This window comes from Agelaius phoeniceus, chromosome 17 (genome assembly GCF_051311805.1).
Source record: "Agelaius phoeniceus isolate bAgePho1 chromosome 17, bAgePho1.hap1, whole genome shotgun sequence".
NCBI lineage: Eukaryota > Metazoa > Chordata > Aves > Passeriformes > Icteridae > Agelaius > Agelaius phoeniceus.
This window is the reverse complement of record NC_135281.1, coordinates 1,566,314-1,587,406: the sequence shown is the minus strand read 5'-3', so window position 1 is coordinate 1,587,406 and position 21,093 is coordinate 1,566,314. Positions and strand designations below refer to the sequence as shown.

The 21,093-nt window shown below is 62.1% G+C and overlaps 1 protein-coding gene across 15 annotated transcripts in view; it reads left to right on the top strand.

Annotated features, from left to right (window-relative positions):
* The first annotated feature begins 562 nt into the window (after positions 1–562).
* EPB41L1 (erythrocyte membrane protein band 4.1 like 1) overlaps positions 563–21,093 on the top strand; it is a 66,110-nt gene continuing 45,579 nt past the window's right edge. For 8 of the 15 annotated variants that reach the window (XM_077187431.1, XM_077187434.1, XM_077187435.1 and 5 more), the window contains exons 1-2: positions 563–720; positions 9,602–9,651. The gene's annotated coding sequence lies outside the window, so the exon portion shown is untranslated. Of the gene's footprint in view, positions 721–5,021; positions 5,116–9,601; positions 9,652–21,093 lie in introns of those variants that run through there. The other 7 variants (XM_054644469.2, XM_077187441.1, XM_077187440.1 and 4 more) reach the window with 2 other exon arrangements.

Sequence of the window (21,093 nt, the reverse complement as noted above, 5' to 3'; positions counted from 1 at the left end):
ATCTCCCGGGGCCGGCTCACGGGTGTGCCCCCAAACGTCGCTGCTGGACAGCCCGGGGTGCTCCACGAAGGGCCGGGCAGCCCCAGGAGCTGCAGGACCCGCCGCGTGTCCCGCACGGGATGGCAGAGGAGGCTCAGCAGGGACGCGGCCCGGGGGGAGGAGACTGAAGGTACCGGAGACCCCGCCCGTGGCCGAGAGCGCGTCCCGCGGGACGTGCGTGGGGACCCGGGGGGCCCTCGGTGCCCCGGGGGCGGAGGGAGCCCCGCAGCCCCCGCAGCCCCGCGGGCCCGGAGCGGTTCCGGGCGGGGGCGGTGCGGGACCGTGCGGGAGCCCCGGGTCCGGGCGGGGGCGGTGCGGGGCCGTGCGGGAGGTGCGGGAGCGGCTCCGGGCGGGGGCGGTGCGGGAGCCCCGGGTCCGGGCGGGGGCGGTGCGGGCGGTGCGGGAGCGGCTCCGGGCGGGGGCGGTGCGGGAGGTGCGGGAGCGGCTCCGGGCGGGGGCGGTGCGGGGCCGTGCGGGAGCCCCGGGCGGGGGCGGGGCCGTGCGGGAGCCCCGGGCCCGCCCCTCCGCAGCGCCGCACCGCGCCCGGCCCGCCCCGCGCTGCGCCGCGCCCGCCGCACGGCGGGGCAGGAGCGGGCACGGACGGGCAGCGGCGGCGGCCGCGCCCCGCACACGGCGGCGGAACGGAGCCGAGCCGAGCCGAGCCCAGCGGGCAGAGCCGAGGTGAGCGGCCGGGGGTGCGGGGCCGGGCAGCCCCAGGTGCTGCGCGGTGCCTGTGAGGAGAGAGGCGGGCAGGGCTCAGCCCCGGGCCGGGAGAGCTGCCCCGAGCCGGGCCTGCCCTCAGCGGCAGCGGTGCATCCCGCTCCGCGAACCGCCGGGATGCTGCGGGCGGGGCCGGCCGGTCCCGGGGGATCCGGGCAGGCAGCGCGGGCAGGCGGCAGCGCCAGCCCCGTCCTGCGGGAGCGACCGGGCCACCCCCGGCATCCCGAGCCCCGGGGATCCGTAGCCCCGAGCTGCGGCAGCACATTGAACCGCCGGGCTGTGATTTGAGGGAGACGATTTACATTAGAGGGAGAATGTGGAGAGAGCCAGGAACAACTTGGAATGGGTCCTCGCATATTTCTGTGGTTATTTTTGGAGTACCGTCATATGGCAGGAGGTGGGCTCTGGAGGTATCCTTGAGCTCAGCATTTTCTCCATAGGCTGGTTACCCGGGAGATTGTACTAGAGGACCTGCGTGGCCCTTTCCCCATCAGTGGTTTCTGTATTTCCCATCGCTGTTTCTCTGTATTGTTCCCTCCGGCTGCCCGGCCCTCAGCCCGTGTCGGTGGGGACCCTCCTGTGGGCAAACAATGGTCTGGGTGTGCGGCTGGGCAGTCTCAGTGTGCTGCAGGCGATGGCAAAGCTGTGCTTCATTCAGCTGTGGATGCTGTGAGGTGACTCCTGATCAGCCCCTTCTCCATTGCTGTGCATGAGGTGTGGCTTCTCCAGCATCCCCAGCGAGACCAGCCCATGCCTCCATCTCCTTCCCGCCTTTAGCTGGCACTTTCCCTCCAGCTTTCTCCTGCTGCACTTGCCCAAAGGGATTTTTACTCCAGAAAAACTCGGGGTGTGGGGAGGCACGTTGTTCCTCTGCTCTGCTCCTTGGGGGTCTGCACATCCTCTGGCTGTGCCAGGCCCCTCGGACACGGCTGGGGAGCGGCTCTGGTGGCTTCAGCTGCATGTCCTTGTTGCCATGGGGCAAGTTTGGAGCTGAGGGGAGGCTGCCTGGCTTTGGGTGATGGTCCTTGCAGGAAGGGAATTCATTAATTATTCTTTAATGATGTTGGTTCAGAGTCTGGCTCGGCAGGCACGGCGCCCGTCTGCAGGGCTCCCCGGGGTGCTGGGTCTCTCCATCAGGACCTGTCTGCTGCCTGCAGGGACACAGGGCATCTTCTGGAAGCTGTGGCAGGTCCAGAGCTCCCCTCCTTACCCAGGGATGGCCTCTGTGTTTGGAGTCCAGGAGCAGGGTGCAGCTGTCTCGTGTGGGCTGTGAGCCCCTCTGGGAGGGGAGGATTCCCATCTCCTCTCCTCTTCCCACCATCCCTGTGCCATGGGGATTGCTCTTCTCCATGTCGTTCCCAGCAGAGCCCTGGGCAGGGCTGTGGGGTGCAGAGCCTGTGTTTGGCTGCCTTTGGCAGATGGATTCTTCCCCTGCTGCTTTGGCTGCCTGTGGATGTTGTGCCTAGGACTCCCTAGAATTTTTGATTTTTACCAATTTTTGAGATATGAGCTTTCTCCAGAACTCTTAGGGGAGATGTTTTGGTCAGGAGGAAGCATCTAGAAATGGTTTTTGGAGTCCAGCATGGGATTTCTGAGCTAGAGGTATGAGTGTTCCTAGTGTGCAGAAGGGGAAGGTTTTGGTGCCTTCCCTGTGCAGACACAGAGTGTGCTGGGCCCCCTTCCCCAGGCTGCCACCCCCACCACAACCTTCCAGGCTGATGTGTGATGTCTTTGTGGCCAGGAGGGGTGGCTGGCTCGGCTGAAGAAGTCACTGCAGCACAGAATGGGGAAAATCATTTTCTTCCCCCAGGCAGCTGAGTTCCCTGTTAAGCTCTGGGTGATGACCTTGGTCCTGGTGAGGAGTTGGATCCCTCCCTGGTTTCTGGAATTACATGAAGGATTTCTGAAGGATTTCTGCTGGCAGCTCCGAGCCCTCGTCCCGCGGGGTTCCGCCGTCACTCCGGGCGTCCTGCCTGCCTTCCCCTCGCTCCAGCACTGCTGGGGACTTCTGCTTTCCTACAGGAACCTTCCAGACACACACAGACCACTCAGGTGCCTGACTAATTCTGTCCCTAACAGAAGAAATCTTTCCCATAACTAATTAGGGTTTCTAAATTGGGAAGCTGCTGACAATGACCTGTCGGTTAAAGGGCAGGGGTTGGGCTTGGCTCTTCCCAGCCTCGCTCAGAGCTTCCTGCTCAGGCTCACAGACACCACTGGAGTGTCCTTTGCCTCAATTCTCTTTGGCTGTGCACTTGGGCCATTTCCCTGCTGCCTGGGCACGGAGCTGTGGTGCTGAGTGGCAGCTGGGACGCGATGGGAGCGCGAGGAGAAGGGCTGAGCTCCGCCGGAGCGGCGTGGGCGGCTGCCAGGCCTGCCTGTAGTAGACTTGCATGCGGTGCCTGTCACTTGGAGGTCTGAGCTGAGCTCCCTCTGCCAAAGGAGAAACACAAAACAGTGGCAGTCCCTGGGTGCTGGGAGCTCCTGCACAGGGAAACTTGTGCATCCATGGACACCTGACTCTCTGGCAGCACCTAAAAGCGTGCTGGGGCGGTGACAGCCATGGCTGCGGGGCTCATTGTTCTCCTCAGAGCACTCGGGGCCTCTGAGTCAGCAGCTTTGGGTTTGTCACAGCCTGTGCAGGTCTGTGGTGCTGGGCCTTGACCCTGCTGCAGGGCAATGTGAGAGCCTGGACTCAGAGGCACTGGGAGCTCGTGCTGTCCCTTGAGCCTGGAAGGAGCTGGGTCTGTGCGAGCTGCAGGAAGCTCCAGCCTCCCTTGGGAACCCCTTCCAGGCCCTGCCCTGTGCCACTCAGGGCTGGAAAGCTAAGCATCATCACTGCTGCTGGCCAGGCTGGTCCTTCATGATGCTCTTGTCTGGATTACAGGAGGGGGAAAGCATGGTGGGAGGAGACTGTCACTGATGGGGACATGCTGCAAGGCTTCCTGTGGCTGCAGATCCAGCCTTCCTCTCCTTCCAGCCCTTGAGGGGAACCTTGTGGGTTGTCCAGGACCTAAGTGTGTCTTCAGATGAAGAGGAGGAAGTCTGGGCAGCCACGTTTTCCAGTGTGGAAGCAGTGCTGCTTCCTGCAGCAGCGCTCCTTTGCACACAGTGTGTCCCTGGTGCAAAGCAGGTGCTGGGCCCAGGTCCCATGGATGTCCCTTGTCTTGGATGGCAGCTGCTCCCTCTGTCCTGCCTTGCTCCAAGGGGATGTTGGAGCCATAGAATCATGGGTTTGGCTTGGAAAGGACCCTAAAGTTCATCTCAGTCCAACCCACCTACCATGGGCAGGGACACCTTCGGCTATTCCAGGTTGCTCCGAACCCTGTCCAACCTGGCCTTGGACATGTCCAGCCACAGCTTCTCTGGACAGCCTGTGCCAGGGCCTCCCCACCCTCACAGGGAAGGATTTCTCCCTGATATCCAATCCTAAGGAGAGCTGTTGGGCTCAAGTTTGGTACAACTGGGACAGGAGTCAAGGTTTGCTCTCTTTGCACCGGACAGGGAGTGATGGGACTGTGTGGAATGGGACAGACATTCCAGAGCCCTGGATGGGTCATTTGATGTAAATTCCTGTCTGCTTGTCCCAGTACACAGCTGAGGGGGCTCTGGATGCAGCTCAGAGTTGTCAGTGTCCTGATGGTGTGTGCACACCCCTGAGCCCACCCGTGCCCCCTCCCCAGGAATGGAAGCAGCAGACAGAGCCTTTAAATCTGGATGATAACTCTCTGGAAGAGGATTTTCTTTCCACCTCCTGCTGATGTTCTGTGTCCTGCCCTGTGCAGGCTCCTGGGGGCTCAGCAGTGCCCAGGATCCTCCTGCAGGAGCTGCCCAGAGCCCGGGCTGCAGGATCACAGCCAGGGGATGCTGGGCTGACCCCATTGTGCTCAGAACACGAGACAAATGAGGCTGAAGCTGCAGATCTGTGCCTGCCAGCAGGTCAGCAGTTTCACTCGGCCACTTGGCCTCTTTGTGGCACTGAAATGTGGCCGCAGGTCAGGATCTGCTCCATCCCTCTCAGTGCCCAGCCCTCTCCCCCAGGCTGTGATGGACCCTGGGAGCTCCTGGCTGGGCCGGGCTGTCCCCGAGCCCCCTGGAGCCCCGGGGAGGCGCTGGGGGGAGCAGGAGCAGGTGCTGTGCCAGAGTAAAGCGGCTGAGGCGATGCTGAATGGGGATTCACAGCCCAGCCCTGCTGCCAGGTTCCTCCCACCGGCTCCTTCCTCCCTCTGCTCCTACTAACCCACTGCCGGGCCCCTGGCTGCCTGGCAGCAGAGATGTCTGCTGCTATCCTTCCCGAGCATCAGATGGAGAGGAAAACACAGGGTGGAGTCAGCTCCGCACAAAGGAAATGTTGAGGTATCGTTTCTGCCTTCAGTGCGTTTTTTAGGTGGCTGGGGAGAGATTAAACAGGATCTTAACACATTCACAGCCCCCTTCCCACCTCATTTTCCTGTGAATCTGTTGCTGTCATGGTATCTTTCGGATGATATTTTTAGCTTTGCCTTTTCCTTTTTTTTTTCCCCTCCGCTCCTCGTATCAGGCTTTAGAAGGGAAACACGTTTCTATGGGAGAACAGAACGAGCCATTTCACGAGACATTTTGTTATGGGCAGAAGGGCCGGGAAATCTGATTGTGTGTTTGAAATGACACATTCCCCTTTGTAATCAGCCCATCGGCCCGGCTGGGGCCATGCCAGCAGCGAGCGAGGCGTCCTGGCCGGCCGGGGGCGGGGATGGCCCGGCCCGGCCCCTCCATCCTCCCCATCCCCTCCATCCTCCCGGGGCATCTCCCCCGGCCCATCCCCTCCATCCTCCCGGGGCATCTGCACCGGCCCGGCCCCTCCATCCTCCCCATCCCCTCCATCCTGCCGGGGCATCTGCACCGGCCCGGCCCCTCCATCCTCCCCATCCCCTCCATCCTCCCAATCCCCTCCATCCTCCCGGAGCATCTGCACTGGCCGATCCCCTCCATCCTCCCCATCCCCTCCATCCTCCTGGAGCATCTCCCCTGGCCCATCCCCTCCATCCTCCCCATCCCCTCCATCCTCCTGGAGCATCCCCTCCATCCTCCCCATCCCCTCCATCCTCCCCATCCCCTCCATCCTCCCGGGGCATTTCCCCCGGCCCATCCCCTCCATCCTCCCGGGGCATCCCCTTCATCCTCCCCATCCCTTCCATCCTCCCCATCCCTTCCATCCTCCCCGTCCCCTCCATCCACCCCGAGCATCTCCCCTGGCCCATTCCCTCCATCTTCCTGGAGCATCTCCCCCGGCCCATCTTGGGAAGGGCTCAGGGGTCCTGTGGGTCTTTCTCCCCTGGGGAACAGCTGGATGCTGTAATGAGGTGCACTCTGGGTCTGGCAGTGTCTGTGCTGGCAGGAGCACAGGGGATCAGGGCACTGGCACAGCTTTGGGGCTCTGGGGATGCTGAGAGGGATGTGGCAAAGGGCTCGAGGTGGGAGAGGGGTGGTTGGACAGTGGGGCTGCTGCCCACTGTGTGAAGGTTTTGACAGGGATACAGACTGATTTTACATGGTGATGGTGAACTTTGGCAGGGGAAAATTCCAGCCCAAATTCTCAGTGGTATTTCCCTATAGCAGATTTACTCAAGTTCTGATAGATGAAGGTCCTGTGGAGTGAAGTGGCCAGAACAAGAGAAGCCTCCTGGGAGGGCTGATCTGGCTTGGGTCTGCACATCCCTTCGTGGGGCAGGGGCTGTTACCTCTGCCAATCCCCTGGGACTGTTCTTCAGGGAACCAAGGGATGCTTCCTGCTGGTAGGGCATGGTGGCCATGGTAGCACAGCATGCCTGGAAGTGCCCAAGGCCAGCCTAGGTGGGACTTGGAGCATCCTGGTCTAGTGGAAGGTGTCCCTGCCCATGGCAGGGGATGGAATGAGATGGGCTTTGGGGTCTCTTCCAGCCCAAACCATTCTGGGATTCTATGGGATGAGTAAATTCCTTGGTCTGGTGTAAGACCTGTCTGACTTGAGGTGACCAAGGGCCACAGGATGTAGAGAAGGTGCAGCTGCCCATGCTGTGTTTTGGGGACAGGGGCACTCTCAGCCCTCCTGGACACCTCCACACTGCTGATGGAGCTTTGGAGCTCAGTCTCAGCCCAGGCAGGCCTGGGAAGGCCATGGTGGTGTGGTCCGTGGTCCCTGAGGTGCTCCATGGTCCCTGGGATGGTCCATGGGCTCCCCTGTGTCTCCTGGGCTCCTCTCCAGCTGCACTCCCTGCCCTGCTGGAGGGGACACTGTGAGTCCCTGTCCCTCGGTGTGACCATCAGCAGCTGTGCCAGGTGCTGGTTTAAATCTGGGTGAGCCGGGGCAGTGCAGGGCTCCTTCCTGAGCCGGGCCAGCAGTGCCTCCATCCGTGTGCCACCCTGTCCCTGTGTCTGCCCCCAGGCAGCGTCACCCTGACCTGTCAGGGCCGGGCTGGCTGAGCTGACAAGTGGTGACAATGTGGTGACAATGTGGGTGTTTGTGAGCCCCGGGCAGTGGCTGTGGCCGTGCACACAGCCTGGCACCAGCAGGGATGCGTGGCAGGAGCTCAGGGCTCAGGCTGGTGTGGGTTTTGCTCTGGGAGCAGCAGTGGCAGGAGCTCAGGGCTCAGGCTGGTGTGGGTTTTGCTCTGGGAGCAGCAGTGGCAGGAGCTCAGGGCTCAGGCTGGTGTGGGTTTTGCTCTGGGAGCAGCAGTGGCAGGAGCTCAGGGCTCAGGCTGGTGTGGGTTTTGCTCTGGGAGCAGCAGTGGCAGGAGCTCAGGGCTCAGGCTGGTGTGGGTTTTGCTCTGGGAGCAGCAGTGGCAGGAGCTCAGGGCTCAGGCTGGTGTGGGTTTTGCTCTGGGAGCAGCAGTGGCAGGAGCTCAGGGCTCAGGCTGGTGTGGGTTTTGCTCTGGGAGCAGCAGTGGCAGGAGCTCAGGGCTCAGGCTGGTGTGGGTTTTGCTCTGGGAGCAGCAGTGGCAGGAGCTCAGGGCTCAGGCTGGTGTGGGTTTCTGCTCTGGGAGCTGCTGCTCGTGGGCAGAAGCGAGCAGGGCTGGGGGAGGCCTTGCTGCCACTGCCAGGATTCCCAGAACATTTCATTAATGGGATCCTAATTGGTGCAGTGCCTCACACCCCAGCATGGCCATGGGCTCAGAGCTGGCACAGCAGCCACGGTGGCCTCTCACAGGGCTGGAGGGGATGGGGAGGGCAAGGGCTTTGTGTGGCAGTGTCAGCACAGGCAGACTGGGCAGTGCTGAGTGCCACTGCCCTGCCCTGGTAGCTGCATCCTCCCTCCTGCCTCAGGAGCAGGGAGCAGCCCTGGTGCCATCCTCCTCCTTGGGGGTCTGTGGAAAGCTGGCTGCTCTTGCACCTGCCTGCCCATCTCTGCTGGGCATCTATGGACCCCCTTGAGCTGGGATGAGAGAAATCCAAGCACACAAACCTGGCAGCAGCGTGGAGTACCCACAGAAATCATTGGGCCCACAGAGAATGAGCAAGGCCACGGAAGCTGTGCTGGAGCAGGGAGTGGGAGAGAATCCCACAGATTCCCTGTGTGCCCTGTGCTGCTGGAGCCCAGCCCGTGGATCAGCTCAGCCTGGTGGCACCCATGGAGAGACAGAGCCCTTCCCACAGGGGCTTGCTCTGCTCTGGCCCCTGAGCCTCCGAGCAGCAGCAGCTCCTGAGCAGAGCAGGCAGGTGAAGGAGGGAGGTTTGTCTGGGCTCTGGGATGGAGCAGTGTGGACATGAGGGTACAGGCATGGGACAGCAGCCCCCAGACACCAGTGACATCCCTGAGTGACACTGGGTCACACCCCCAGCTCCATGGCAGTGGTGCCTGTGGGGCTCTGGTGCCACCAGCGCTGGAGCTGGGCACAGGCTTGGCCTGCATGGCCACCCAGCCCTGCTCCCACAGCCAGGACAGCTCAGCCAGGCTGGGCAGGGATCTGTGCCCAAAGCCAGCCCGGGGTGACAGGCACAGGGCAGGGCCATGCAGGTGGCAGCTGCCACCCCCTCCTCTCACCTCATCTCTCCTGCAGCTCTCCTGCTCAAAGGTGGGTTTGTCTCCTCGGAGGAGCTGAAGCTCACAGCTTTATCACATCAGGATTTCTGGCTGGGAGCAGCCTTTGTGCTGCTCAGGGCGGGCTCTGGGCTGCACACAGCTGATGTTTGCTTGTGGAGAGTGAAAGGATTTTGCTGAATCCATGGGAGAGGAGGGAGCTTTGCATAGGCCTGCTTTGCTTCTGCCTGGGGGGAGGCTGGGCCTTTCCTGTCTAAGGATGTTTGAAAATTAACCCTTGGAGAAGTGGGAGCTGTCCCTGCTGTGCCAGACCGTGCTTCCTCCTCCTGTGGCCCTGTGGTGCTGCTGGGCAGATCCTTCTCCCTGGCTGGCTGCAGTTGTCAGGTAAAAGAGGCTCTGCAAGGCTGCTGCAGACTGGGCTGGCCCTGCTGGGGCTGCCATGGCCGGGAGTGGGGCTGGCTCAGGCTCCTGCCCCGCTGCCCCCCAGGCAAAGCCCTGCTGGCCCTGGAGCCACGGGGACAAAGAGGTGGCACAGGTGGCCTGAAAGGAGAGCCTGGGCATGCCCCGGGGATCTGGTGGCACTCAGAGGTGTGTGGGCTCTGCTGTAGTAAATATTTGCTGTTCTCCAGGAGGGAGCGGGGCTGGCTGCACATCAGGAGAGCAGGAGTGTGAAGCAATGCACAGCTCCCATTTCCAGCAGGGAGATTGGTATGGAATCCAAACACAGCACTGGAGCTGGGCAGGCACCCTCTGGTGACAGCTGGAGCTGTCCTTCTGAGTGCTTGCCATCATCTCTGGGCAGGACTTTGCCCTTCCTTTTAACCAAATCTGCTTTCTTCTTTGCAGGTTGTAAATCGTGCCCGAGCTGAGTGCTGAGAGCAGCCCCTGGAAGCAGCGTGAGTTTATCCTGAAAGCTTTTGTTCTCCTTTCCACATCCCACATGAGGCTGAGTGGGTTTTACAGCACAGAAAAGGTTGCTCAGCACGGAGAGGTGCTGCAGGGAGAGGCTTGTCTGCCAGGAGCCCCTGGGAATCTGGCCTGCTCCCACCAAAACACCAAACACTGCTGGGCTTGGGCTTGTGTGGCTCTCTTTGTGTTGGGATTGCTTCCTGCTTTAGCTGGGACTGGGGCAGCAGCCCCTGTGTCCACAGAAATCCCCCAGCTGCCTCGTCCCTGTCCACTGCCAGAGGGGTTTGGGGTCTCAGTGTTGGGTTTGCCCACTCTGGGTTTCTGTGGTCTCTGTTGTGAGGAAGGTCTGAGGAAGGCAAACCAGTGTGTTTGCAAAGCAGCTCTGGGGTTTTGCTGGCTGTGGATCCCTGGGCTCACAGCTGGCCTCAGGTGGAGCCTGGGCAGGCTGGGAGGAGAGGCTGAGCTGCAGAATTCAGTTGCTGTGATGCTTGGAAGAGTGCAGGGCCTGTGGCCCAGCCCTTCAGGGACACCAGGGTCCCTCCAGCTGCTGGACTCCTCCATTGCAGAGCCCCACTGCCCAGCACAGTGACAGCCATGGGAATCAGATGTGAGCAGCTTCCAGCAGCCCTGAGGGCTGGGCCGGGCTGGGGGGACAAGGTCCTGCTCCTGCTGGGGCTCTCTGAGCTGCAGAGTGAGGTGAGCCTGGGCAGAGCTGCAGCACAACCCTTATGTCCTTATCTGAAAGCTGGGGTGAGGAGCCCCAGAGCTGCACCCCCTGTCCTGGCTCTGCCCCAAGTGACAGCAGTGTGTGACAATGTGCACCACAGGGCTCAGACCCTGCTGCCCACGGGGCTCCTGCCCCACAGGCAATGGCTGCAGGTTCTTTATCCAAGGTTCCACACCCAGAGGGTGCTGGCACTGCCTGGGCTGCCCAGGGAATGGTCAGAGCCCCGAGGCTGCCAGAGCTCCAGCAGCATTTGGAAACCCTCCCAGGCACAGGGTGGGATTGTTGGGGTGTCTGCAGGGCTGGGGGTGGGGCTGGATGGTCCTTGTGGGTCCCTTCCTGCTCAGGATGCTCCATGGTCTGTGGGTGTGGGATCTGGGTCCCTGCTGAGGGCTGGGATGGGCTCCCAGGGCTGGTGCTGCCTCTGGCTCACAGCAGGGCAGGTCTCTGCTGTGGTTTATGAGCAGTTTCTCACCAGCTCTCCTCCTCCAGGCATTTTGCAAGATGCCAACTCCACCCATGCCCGGGGGTGCAGGGAGAGCCAGGAGTGGCAGGGATCCTTGTCCTGCCCCTGTGTGCAGGGGTTTGGGTGTGGTGTGAGCGGTCTGCACTTGGTCCAGGCAGAGCTGCAGGCCCAATGTCAGTGGTGGGTTCCAGGTGGGTCCCAGGTGCTCCTGCATGGCCACAGTGTCCCCCACGGGTGGGACAGGGTGCCCTGGGCTCTGTGCCTGGGGTGGGTACCCATGGGGAGTGTTCTGCTCCTGGGCAAGGCCACCAGGAAGCTCTGCCCCTGCATGGGTACAAATCCCTCTTGGGGTCCCCCATGCTGGGGTGGCATGAGGGGCAGGAAGGAGGACATGTGCCAGTCCCATGGTGACCCTGCCAGCCCCTGGCCCCTGCTGGTGGCTTTGGTGGCTCAGGTGCAGCTGGGGGCCCTGGCCCAGGTCTGGGTGTCTTTGGTTTCACAGTTGCCCCTTTATCTCCTGGGTGCTGGGGCTTGGGGAGCTGCAGCTCTGTGCCCAGAGGGTGTCCCCTGCTTTGGGAGGTTGGTGACACTTTGGTCATGGCACAGGGATCATGCTGGCAATGAACCTGGGTTCCAGCAGCTCCCTCTCCCTGGGGCTGGTCCTGCCTGCTGGGGGCAGATCCTGGGGGAGTTTGCTCACAGGACATGGACATCAGCAGCTGCTCACTGCAGCTCCTTCCAACTGAGCTACCCCAATGCTGCACAAGGTGTCTCCTTCCCTTGGGGAAAATGACACTTGGGCACCACTTCAGACCCTGACAGGGCCTTGTGGGGCTCAGAGCAGAGGATGATGATGGTGGGGAGAGTGCTTGGCCCTTCCTTTGGATGGGAGAAGATGGGGAAGGCAGGGCTGAGCCTGTGCCAGGACTGGGCTCCTTTTGGTGCCCTCCCTTGCTCTGGGTGCAGTTCCCCTCCTCGAGCTCCTCTCCTCCTCCAGCTCACTGCTTCCCAGGATGCCTGGCCCTGTGTTCTTGTTGCCCAGGGAGCAGCTGCTCTGCCCTGGCTGCCCCCATCCCAGCACAAGGCAGCTGAACCCCTGCTCTGTGCCTTCCTCTGCAGGCAGGGAGGATGGGGGCAGCTCTGTGCCTGTCCCTGCAGGGTGAGGGCTGTTCCACCAGGGCTGCAGCAGCCCTGCCTGCTCCTGGAGTGCAGCCCAGGTGCTCCACAGTGGGCAGTGGTGTCTGAACTGGGTTCCCAGGGCACCTCTGCCATCACAGCCTTGGGCCCAGCCTCCCTGCCCTGCTGCACCACAGCATTGCAGGGCTGTGCTCTGGTGCCATCCCTGGGTGAGGCATGGAGGAGGAGGGCAGGGATGGCTGCAGGCTGCTGGTCCTGCTCCCTGCCCGGCCTGACTTGGCTCTGGCACCTTTAGGACAGTCACTGCCCGTCCCAAAAAGCAGGGGGGGTCAGCAGGGCAGGGTCAGGCCTGGGCAGGGCAGGGCCAGGTCCCAGCACCACCCCCAGGCAGAGCCCCGGGCTCTGGGATGGTCCCTGGGGTCAGTCCCACAGCTCTGCTCACAGGCAGGTTTTGGTGCCTGCAGAGCTCAGGTGAGCAGGGAGCCCCTGCCCAGGTGCCCCCTGAACAGCCTGGGCAGGATCAGGTCCCTGTAAGAGGAGTTGGCCCAGGGCACTGCACAGATCCCCTCTGGCCTGAGAGGAGCTGCTGGGTGTTTCATGGAGCAGCTGGGGCTGAGGCTGCTCTGTGCTCCCTGCCTTGCACCCCGTGCTGCAGCAGGGCCCTGGCAGCCCTGGCACAGGCACTGGGAGCTGGCAGCGCCGCCTGTGGGCACCAGGGCAGAGCCCTGCCCTGCCCCAGGGCTGCTCCTGCACTTTCCTCTTGATTTGGGGCCCATCCTGCCTGCAAGACATGCCTTGGTCAGCGAGCCCTGCTCTGTGCCATCCCAGCTGCTGGGGCTGAGCAAAGCCCAGCTGGGGCTGAGCAAACAGGTTTGTGGGATGTGGCAATGTGGGCCCTGGAGGCTGGGGGAGCTGCCAGCTCCCTCAAACTCTTGGGAAAGGCTGGCTGAGGGCCAGACCCCTGCTTGCCTTGGCTGAGCCTTCACCTCTTGTGCCTCACAGCACTCGGGAGCTGGGCCATGCAGGGCAGCCTGGGGTGCCAGCCCTGTCTGAGCCCTATGCCCAGCTGCTGGAGCCTCCCTTGCCCAGAGCCACGCTGGGTGCTGCCCCTGCTGTGCCTGCAGGGCTGTGTGCCCAGGCTGCAGGAGCTGGGGCTCTGGGGAGAGGCAGCTTTGCTGCTCTGATGGCCCCGTGCTCAGCCAAGGCCTTGCAGGTGATGGGGAGCTCTGGTCCCACCCTGCCCACCCCTCCTGGCCAGGAATTTGGGCTGGACTGGGCCGGGCTGGGCTGGACTGGGCCGGGCTGGGCTGGACTGGGCCGGGCTGGGCTGGGCTGGGCCGGACCGGGCTGGGCTGGGCCGGACCGGGCTGGGCCGGGCCGGACTGGGCTGGGCCGGGCTGGACTGGACTGGGCCGGGCTGGGCTGGACTGGGCTGGGCTGGGCTGGACTGGGCTGGGCCGGGCTGGACTGGACTGGGTTGGGCCGGGCCGGGCTGGACTGGACTGGCCTCAGCCCTGCTGCACAGGGATCCCTGTGGGGCTGGCTGCAGGGGAGGAGCTGTCTGCTCTCACATCCCTGCAGAGGAGGATTTGCCACCTGGGTCTGGTGTTTCTACAGCTTTTCTGGCACAGCAGAGCCCAGGGGATGTGGAGCTGTGGGCAGCATCTGAGCAGGCCCAGTGTGGGCTGGGGATGTGCAGGACTTGCTCCCAGGGGAACAACAGAGGCTGGGCCATGTTCAGGAGAGCACCTGCCCCAGTGTGGGTGTGCTCTGGGGCATCATCTTCCCACAGCACCTCTCTGGCTCCTTCCAGCCCATTTCCCACAGCCCTTGCTGTTCTTTCCTTCATTGTGGCCCCCCTGTGCAGCAGGCAGGACACTTGGTGGGACAGTGCAGGGAGCTCTGCACTGTGGAGGAGCTGCCAGGGCCACTGGGCCTGCTGGGTGCAGTGGGAGGCTGGGGGTCGTGGCCACTGGTGCCACCTGTGCTGTCACCATGTGCATGCTGCCATTGGGACAGTGCTGTCACTGCACCTGCTCCAGCCCAACCTTCCTGCAGCCAAAATCCCCAGGGTGGCCCCCTGGTGAGGGGGCAGAGGGAGCTGCACCTCCATTCCTCACTGTGAGCTGGTGTTTTGTGGTGGGCTTTGGGTGGAAACTGGGGCTGGGTGGGTTTGGGAGGCTGAGGGAAGGAGAGGCTGCCCTAATCCTGCTCTGGATTCAGCTGGGCTTTGTGCACAAGGCTCTCAGCTGCCAGGGAGAAGGTGCTCGGGTTGCCGGGGAGACAGAGCCAGGATGTGGAGGATGTGGAGATTGTGTCACCCTGTGCTGCCACCAGGGCCAGTGACAGCCCCTGCCTGCATTGGCACCCTGTGCTGCCACCAGGGCCAGTGACAGCCCCTGCCTGCATTGGCACCCTGTGCTGCCACCAGGGCCAGTGACAGCCCCTGCCTGCATTGTCACCCTGTGCTGCCACCAGGGCCAGTGCCAGTCCCTGAGGCTGCTGCAGGGCACACAGTGCTGAGCTATGTGAGGCCCTGGTGCTGCTGAGCCCACTCCTGGTAGCTCCTGGTGGCTGTGGCTGCCCTGGGTGGTGCCCTGGGCTCAGGGCAGGCTGGGAGGGTGGGTGGCTGTGGGTGCTCCAGGCACGGAGCAGGGCCCAGGTGTGTCCCCTGTGCCAGCCCAAGCAGGGTGATGCTGTCTGGGGGGCAGGTGGCCTTGCCAGGACTCATCTCATTCCCCTGCTGACCAAGATGGGCACCCCCAACTCTTGGAAAGCCCAGAGTTCTCTTCTAGAAGGGTCACAGAGCCCCTTCAGGTGCCCAGGAGGACCTCCTGGACACGAATTGCTGTGCTGGGGCCAGAGCAGCTGTGACAGTGGGATCCCTGCCCCCAGGGTTGGCTCAGGGTGCCTGGGTTGGGAGCCTCCTCTCAGAGCAGGTTCTGGTGATTCTCTCAGGCTCTGCCTCCCTCGGGCTCTGCCCTTGGGTGTGGTGGGGAGGCTTTGCTCAGGTTTGCTTTCTGTTTCCCTTTTATTTATTTATTATGTTTTTATGCTTTTCCTGCAGCCCTTCCTTCTCTTGTCATTTAATTGTCCAAGTTCCCTGAATACTTGTCACCTGCCTGGGGGTAGAATTTGAGACACATCAAAGGTAGCTGAGAACATCCTCTGGGAGCTGGGGAGAGATTAAACAGCAAGGGAAAAAAAAAAAAAACCAAAAAAACAAACCAGCTGCTGTGCTCAGGTTTGGCCAGGAGGGAAAATGGAAGGGCTGGGGGAAGCAGCAATATTGGCTCTGCAGAAAATGTCTGCCCTGTGCCTGCCTGGGCTGGCCTGGGGGTCCCTCTGGGTGCTGAGGCCTTGGGGGAGCTGAGTGGGAACAGGGGCTGGAGCAGCCCTGCTGCAGGAGCTGAGGATGGATCCCAGAGCCCCTGGGGTGGCTCCGTGGGCTGGGATGGATCCCAGAGCCCCTGGGGTGGCTCCGTGGGCTGGGATGGATCCCAGAGCCCCTGGGGTGGCTCCGTGGGCTGGGATGGATCCCAGAGCCCCTGGGGTGGCTCTGTGGGCTGGGATGGATCCCAGAGCCCCTGGGGTGGCTCTGTGGGCTGGGATGGATCCCAGAGCCCCTGGGGTGGGTTTGTGCAGCTGGAGCTGGGATGGATTGGGGCTGGCCCTGCTCAGTGACTCAGCTCCCTGTGCTGGCTGGATGCAGCAGGGGGCAGGGAGCAGTGCCAGCTTCCCAGGGTGGCAGAGCTGGTGCCACCCTGGGGCACAGGGGGGCCCAGCCTGGCAGTGGAGCTGCTGCCTGCATTGGGCTGAGCCAGACTCCAGCTGCAGCTCAGAGGGGCAAAAAAGGAGTTTTCAGCTTTGTCCTTGGGAGTGATACAAAGCAAATGGGATCAATCCCAAGCAGTGGCAGTTTGTGGCGCCAGGGCTGGATGGAGGCAGTGCTTGCAGAGGTGTCAGCACCCCGGGCTCTGGCAGGAACCAGTGCCAGCTGCACCTCCCAGAGCAGCCTTTGGGCTCCTGGGGCTGCCCTGGCCCTGGCAGGGCCTGTGACCAGTCCCCTGAGCCTTGGTGAACCTGCACTCAGGGAAAAATGGATTTTGGGGATGTTTCTTTTGGTTTAAAACCCTTATGGCAACAGGCATTTTGTTGCAGAAAATATCTCCTTAACATATCTTCAAAAAAAACCCCAAAATAACCCACCTAAGATGTTCTCCTCCACTTCCCTGAAAAACCTCAGGGATTGATGCTGCTGGTGGGTGAGCCAGTGTGGGATGCTGTGCCCCAGCACATCCATATGCCAGCAGGGATGGATGCCCTGCTGGGCTGAGGGGAGCTGGGCACTTTGGGGAGCAGCCAACTGCAGCTCTCTGGGGCTCCTGCAGTGCCCAGGGGGCAGTGCCAGCGTGGGAAGCTCATGGAAGCCTCCCTGTGCTGGTGGGTGCATTGATTTCCTGCAGCTCAGTGATCAGTCAGATTTTCAGGTGCCAAGTCAAAGGGAAAGCTTGGATTTACCCCCTGCCTCTGACCTGTGAGAGGTCAGAGCTCTGCTACAAGCACCAGTGCTGGGGATAGTTATAAGGAAAGCCCCAAAGATCCATTTTCCAGCTGTGCTGTTCCATGGTTAATACAGCAGTTTCCTGCTCCTCTTTCCAGCCAGGTAATCTGTCTTCCCTCAGAAGGGAAATGAACAGCAGCATAAATTGCAGGCAGGGCCCAAAAAGACATTTCCAAGAGCAATTCTCTTCCCTGAGCTCCTGCCTGTTTCACTTACAGATGTGCTGCTTTTCTCCTGTGAACTTGTAGCATTTTCTTCCATACAAATGAATTTTGAGGTGTTTGGAGGGATGTTGGCCTCTGTTGGCTGAGGGTGTTCAGCCTGGAGAAGAGAAGCCTCCAGAGAGGACTCAGAGCCCCTTCCAGTGCCTGAAGGGGCTCCAGGAGAGCTGGAGAAGGGCTGGGGACAAGGGATGGAGGGACAGGACACAGGGAATGGCTCCCACTGCCAGAGGGCAGGGATGGATGGGATATTGGGAATTGGGAATTGTTCCCTGTGAGGGTGGGCAGGCCCTGGCACAGGTGCCCAGAGCAGCTGTGGCTGCCCCTGGATCCCTGGCAGTGCCCAAGGCCAGGCTGGACAGGTTTTGGAGCACCTGGGACAGTGGAAGGTGTCCCTGCCATGGCAGGGGTGGCACTGGATAGGCTTTAATGTCCCTCCCAACCCAAACCATTCTGGGGTCCCAGTCAGCTGGATTGGCTCTTGACATGGGCTCAGATGGGATGAAGGTGTTCCCATGTGTCCTTCCCCTTCCCTACCTGGCATTTATCAGTTCCTGGGGCAGCAGCTGCACCTGGGCTGGGAAGGTCCCATCTGGAAGTGCTGCTGCCTTTCCTGGGGGCCTTTGGGTGGGGCTGAGCTGTGGGTGCAGCTCAGTGCAGAGCAGCACATCCCAATGGAGCCATCCTGCTGCTCCTGAGGGGAGGGGGAGCCTGCCAGGCACCAGGGCTGCTCCCTGCCAGGTTCCTGCATCCCTGCCTGCATCCCTGCCTGCATCCCTGCCTGCATCCCTGCCTGCATCTCTGCCTGCATCCCTGCATCCCTGCCTGCATCCCTGCCTGCATCCCTTCCTGCATCCCTGCCTGCATCCCTGCCTGCATCTCTGCCTGCATCTCTGCCTGCATCTCTGCATCCCTGCCTGCATCCCTGCCTGCATCCCTGCCTGCATCCCTGCCTGCATCCCTGCCTGCATCCCTGCATCCCTACCTGCATCCCTGCCTGCATCCCTGCATCCCTGCCTGATGCCTGCATCCCTGCCTGCATCCCTGCCTGATTCCTGCATCCCTGCCTGCATCCCTGCCTGATTCCTGCATCCCTGCCTGCATCCCTGCCTGTATCCCTGCCTGCATCCCTGCCTGATTCCTGCATCTCTGCACCCCTGCCTGATCCCTGCATCCCTGCCTGAGCCCTGCCTGCTCTGGCATCCCCACATCCTCCCAGGCAGCTCAGTGGGAGCTCCTGCTGCCCACACCCCCTGTCCTGGGGCACAAAAGCATCACCAAACTCTGATTTGGGGTTTCTCTGCCTAAAATCACCCAAACTTTTCCCTGAGAAAGGAAGATGTCTTGAAGCTCTCTTTACCCTTTTGCTTGGGATTCCCACCCCAGCACTGCCCTGCTGGGAAGCAGGGCCCAAAGAGGGGAACCCCAAGGCTCCTGCAGCCTGAGACTCCCTGCAGCCCTGGCTGTGCAATGCTGCAGGAGCAGCTTTCCCCTGTGGGACAGGTGTGCCCAGGGAGCCTGGGTGCCTTGGGTCCTCCTCAGGCTGTGGCTGTTTGTGACAGGGACAGCCAGGCTGGCACAGGAGGTCCCTCAGGGTGACCCCAGCCCTGCCTGGCCACGCTGTGCCCTTGGCTCCTGTTCCTTTGTGCCCTTGGCAGGGCTGGGGGCTGGTAAGGCACTGGGAGGGTGTTTGGCTCAGGTGACATCCTGCAGGTGGAAGGGGCCTTCCCTGACTGCCTGGAGGATGGGGAGGATGTTCTGGGGGTGCCTTTAGCCCTTCAGTGCCTCCCCAGGGCTGGTGCACCATGTGCCATGGCACTGGTGGATGTTGTGTGCTGAGTGTGGAGCACTTGCTTTCTCCCCAGCCTTCTCCTGCCCAGCCAGTGCTCCTTGCTGGACTTTGCTGGAGGAGCTGGAAGCCCCAGCTGTGCCATCAGATCATGAATTTCCCCTCTCTCCACTCCTGGTGTGTTCCCCACTCTGCTGACTGTGCAAGCTGTGCATTTTGAAAGGTCAGTGTTTCCCTGGAAGAGGCACATTCCTGCCTTTATGGGGTTGCCTGCAGTGATGGAAGGGACAGGCTGGGCAGCCTTTGGCTGTGCAGGAAGCCCCAGGGACTGCCAGAGCCCTGGGCCCTTCCCTGGGGCAGGAATCAGGCAGTGGGCTGGGGTTGCTGTGGATCCTGCCACGAGGATCTGTCCTTGATGCACCCCGTGCTCCCAAGTGCCACATTCCTGCTGTGCTCTGGGCTGAGGTTTGGGGTCCCTGGGAGCTGCAGGGGTGTGGCTGTGCTGTGTGACAGCTGTCCCCAGGCAGGGAGGGCACTGGTGAGCAGCAGGCATGGCTCTCAGGGAGCCCAGGCTCTGCCTGGGAGCAGAGGATGGTTTTCCATCGCTGCTGACACAGAAAAACTTCTGCTTGTGCTGCTGGGTGGCTGTCCCAGGGAGGGAGTGAGGGAACTGGGGAGTTCTGCAATAGCAGCATCCCCGTGTCACCCCACGGGCTGTGGCACTGTGGAGCTGCTGGGCAGGTGCAGCCAAGGCCCTGGCATGGCTGAGGGCATCCGTGGGGCTTGGTGAGATGGGAGGGGCCCGTGGTGCCAAGGAAAGCAGGAAAGTGCCCAGAGCTGTGAGCAGCAGGATGTGCCCTGCCCCGAGGGTGGCACCAGGGCCGTGGTGGTGCTGCTGGTCCCATCCTGCTCTGCTGGGTGCAGGGGGAGGAACCAGGGGGGACTGGGGGCTGCTGGCTCTTCCCTCTCCCTGCTCTGTGGAGTCTGGGCTGTGCTTCCATCTGGAGAGGCACTGGATGCTCGCAGGGGCTGACTCAGGGCTGTCCCCCTCCAGATGGGACATCTTCATTTGGCTGTTAATGAGCCTGTGGAAGGAGTTTCTTGGCTTCTGGGGGGACACAGCAACTCATTCCTGGACTTGTTTGCTCAGCTGGGAGGTGTCACTCAGAAGGGTGGGAGTGGAACCTTGCTGAAAGTGCCCCCCAGCTCCCATGGCTGGCAGCAGGGCCCAGCTGTGTGAGGGGAGCAGGGGGGGGGGGGGGAACGCTGCCTTTGCATCCTGCTGGGCCCAGAGGAGGAGGAGGTGCCTCAGCCCCGTCCCCCAGGGTGCAGCAGAGGCTGGGCTCCTCTTCCCTGGTCGTTCCTGGTGCCAGGAGGGCTGTGGCCAGAGCAGGCTGAAGGAGGGTTGCTCTCTGGGAATGGGCTCTGCCCTGGCTGCTCTCTCTCTCTGGCAGCTGTCAGGGTGAGCTGCCATGGCTGCCTGACTCCAGCCTGGCTCAGGGGATCACTCCCTGTCAGTTTGGTGGCTTCTTTTCCCCCCCTAAGTTTCTCATGATTCATTTTTGACATGTGGCACAAGCTCTGGAGCCGCAGGGATGCTGATCTCCAGTTCCAGGGTGTCCTTTTGTGCAATAAGCTCAGGCTGCTCCATTAACCCCGGCTCAGGGGCTGGCCCTGGGGCAGGAGGGCACTGCCCATGCCCTGCAGGCCCTGATGCCAGGGGAGGATGTGAGGGAGGCCCTTTGCTGCCTGTCAGCAGGGTCAGATGTCTGTGCTGCCTGGCTCGGGCATGATGAGCGAGCAGATGTCTGGGCTCCCGGCAGCTGCTGACATCATGTAAATCCATAATTGCCCAAACACGCACTCAACACGTGGCACTGAGGGCTGGGCTGCCTGCAGGACAGCAGGGAGCTGGGAGAGCCCCACACCCAGCTCCTTTTGGGTGGTGGATCCCAAAGCTTGTGGAGGTGTCCCCCGGGATCACTGCCCTCTACATGAGTGTGTTCCCATGAGATCATCCCACCCTTGTGCCTCTGCTCTCCTGCTTTTCCCCACTTGACCCAGTTCTTCCCTTGGCAGCTCCAGGCTGGCTGTCACACTGTGATGAGGAGCTGCTGTCTGCTCTGTCTGCTCCACTGGTGCCTCAGCAGGGCCTTGGCTCAGCGTCCCTGGGCAGCTGCAGCTCAGCTCAGTGGGGCTGGGCACAGCAGCTCCAGCCCCAGCCTGCCTGGGGCAGGACAGCACCCCCTGGCTGGGCAGAGGTGCCTGAAGTGGCCAGCAGAGCCCTGCAGGGCCTGTCCCCAGCAAGGGACTGGTGCAGCCAGCCTGGAGGGGCCCTTGCTGCCCCCTTGCTCAGGCTGGCTCTGGTGCCACAGGGACAGGAGTGGATGTGTCTCTGTGGTTTCCATGGGAGCAGCCTCCTGTGGCCAGTCCATGGTGATCTCCTCCCCCAGCAGGTTCAGACCTCTCAGCTCTTCCCTTCCTGAGCTGCAGAACCATTCAGGCTGGAACAGAACTCCAAGGTCATT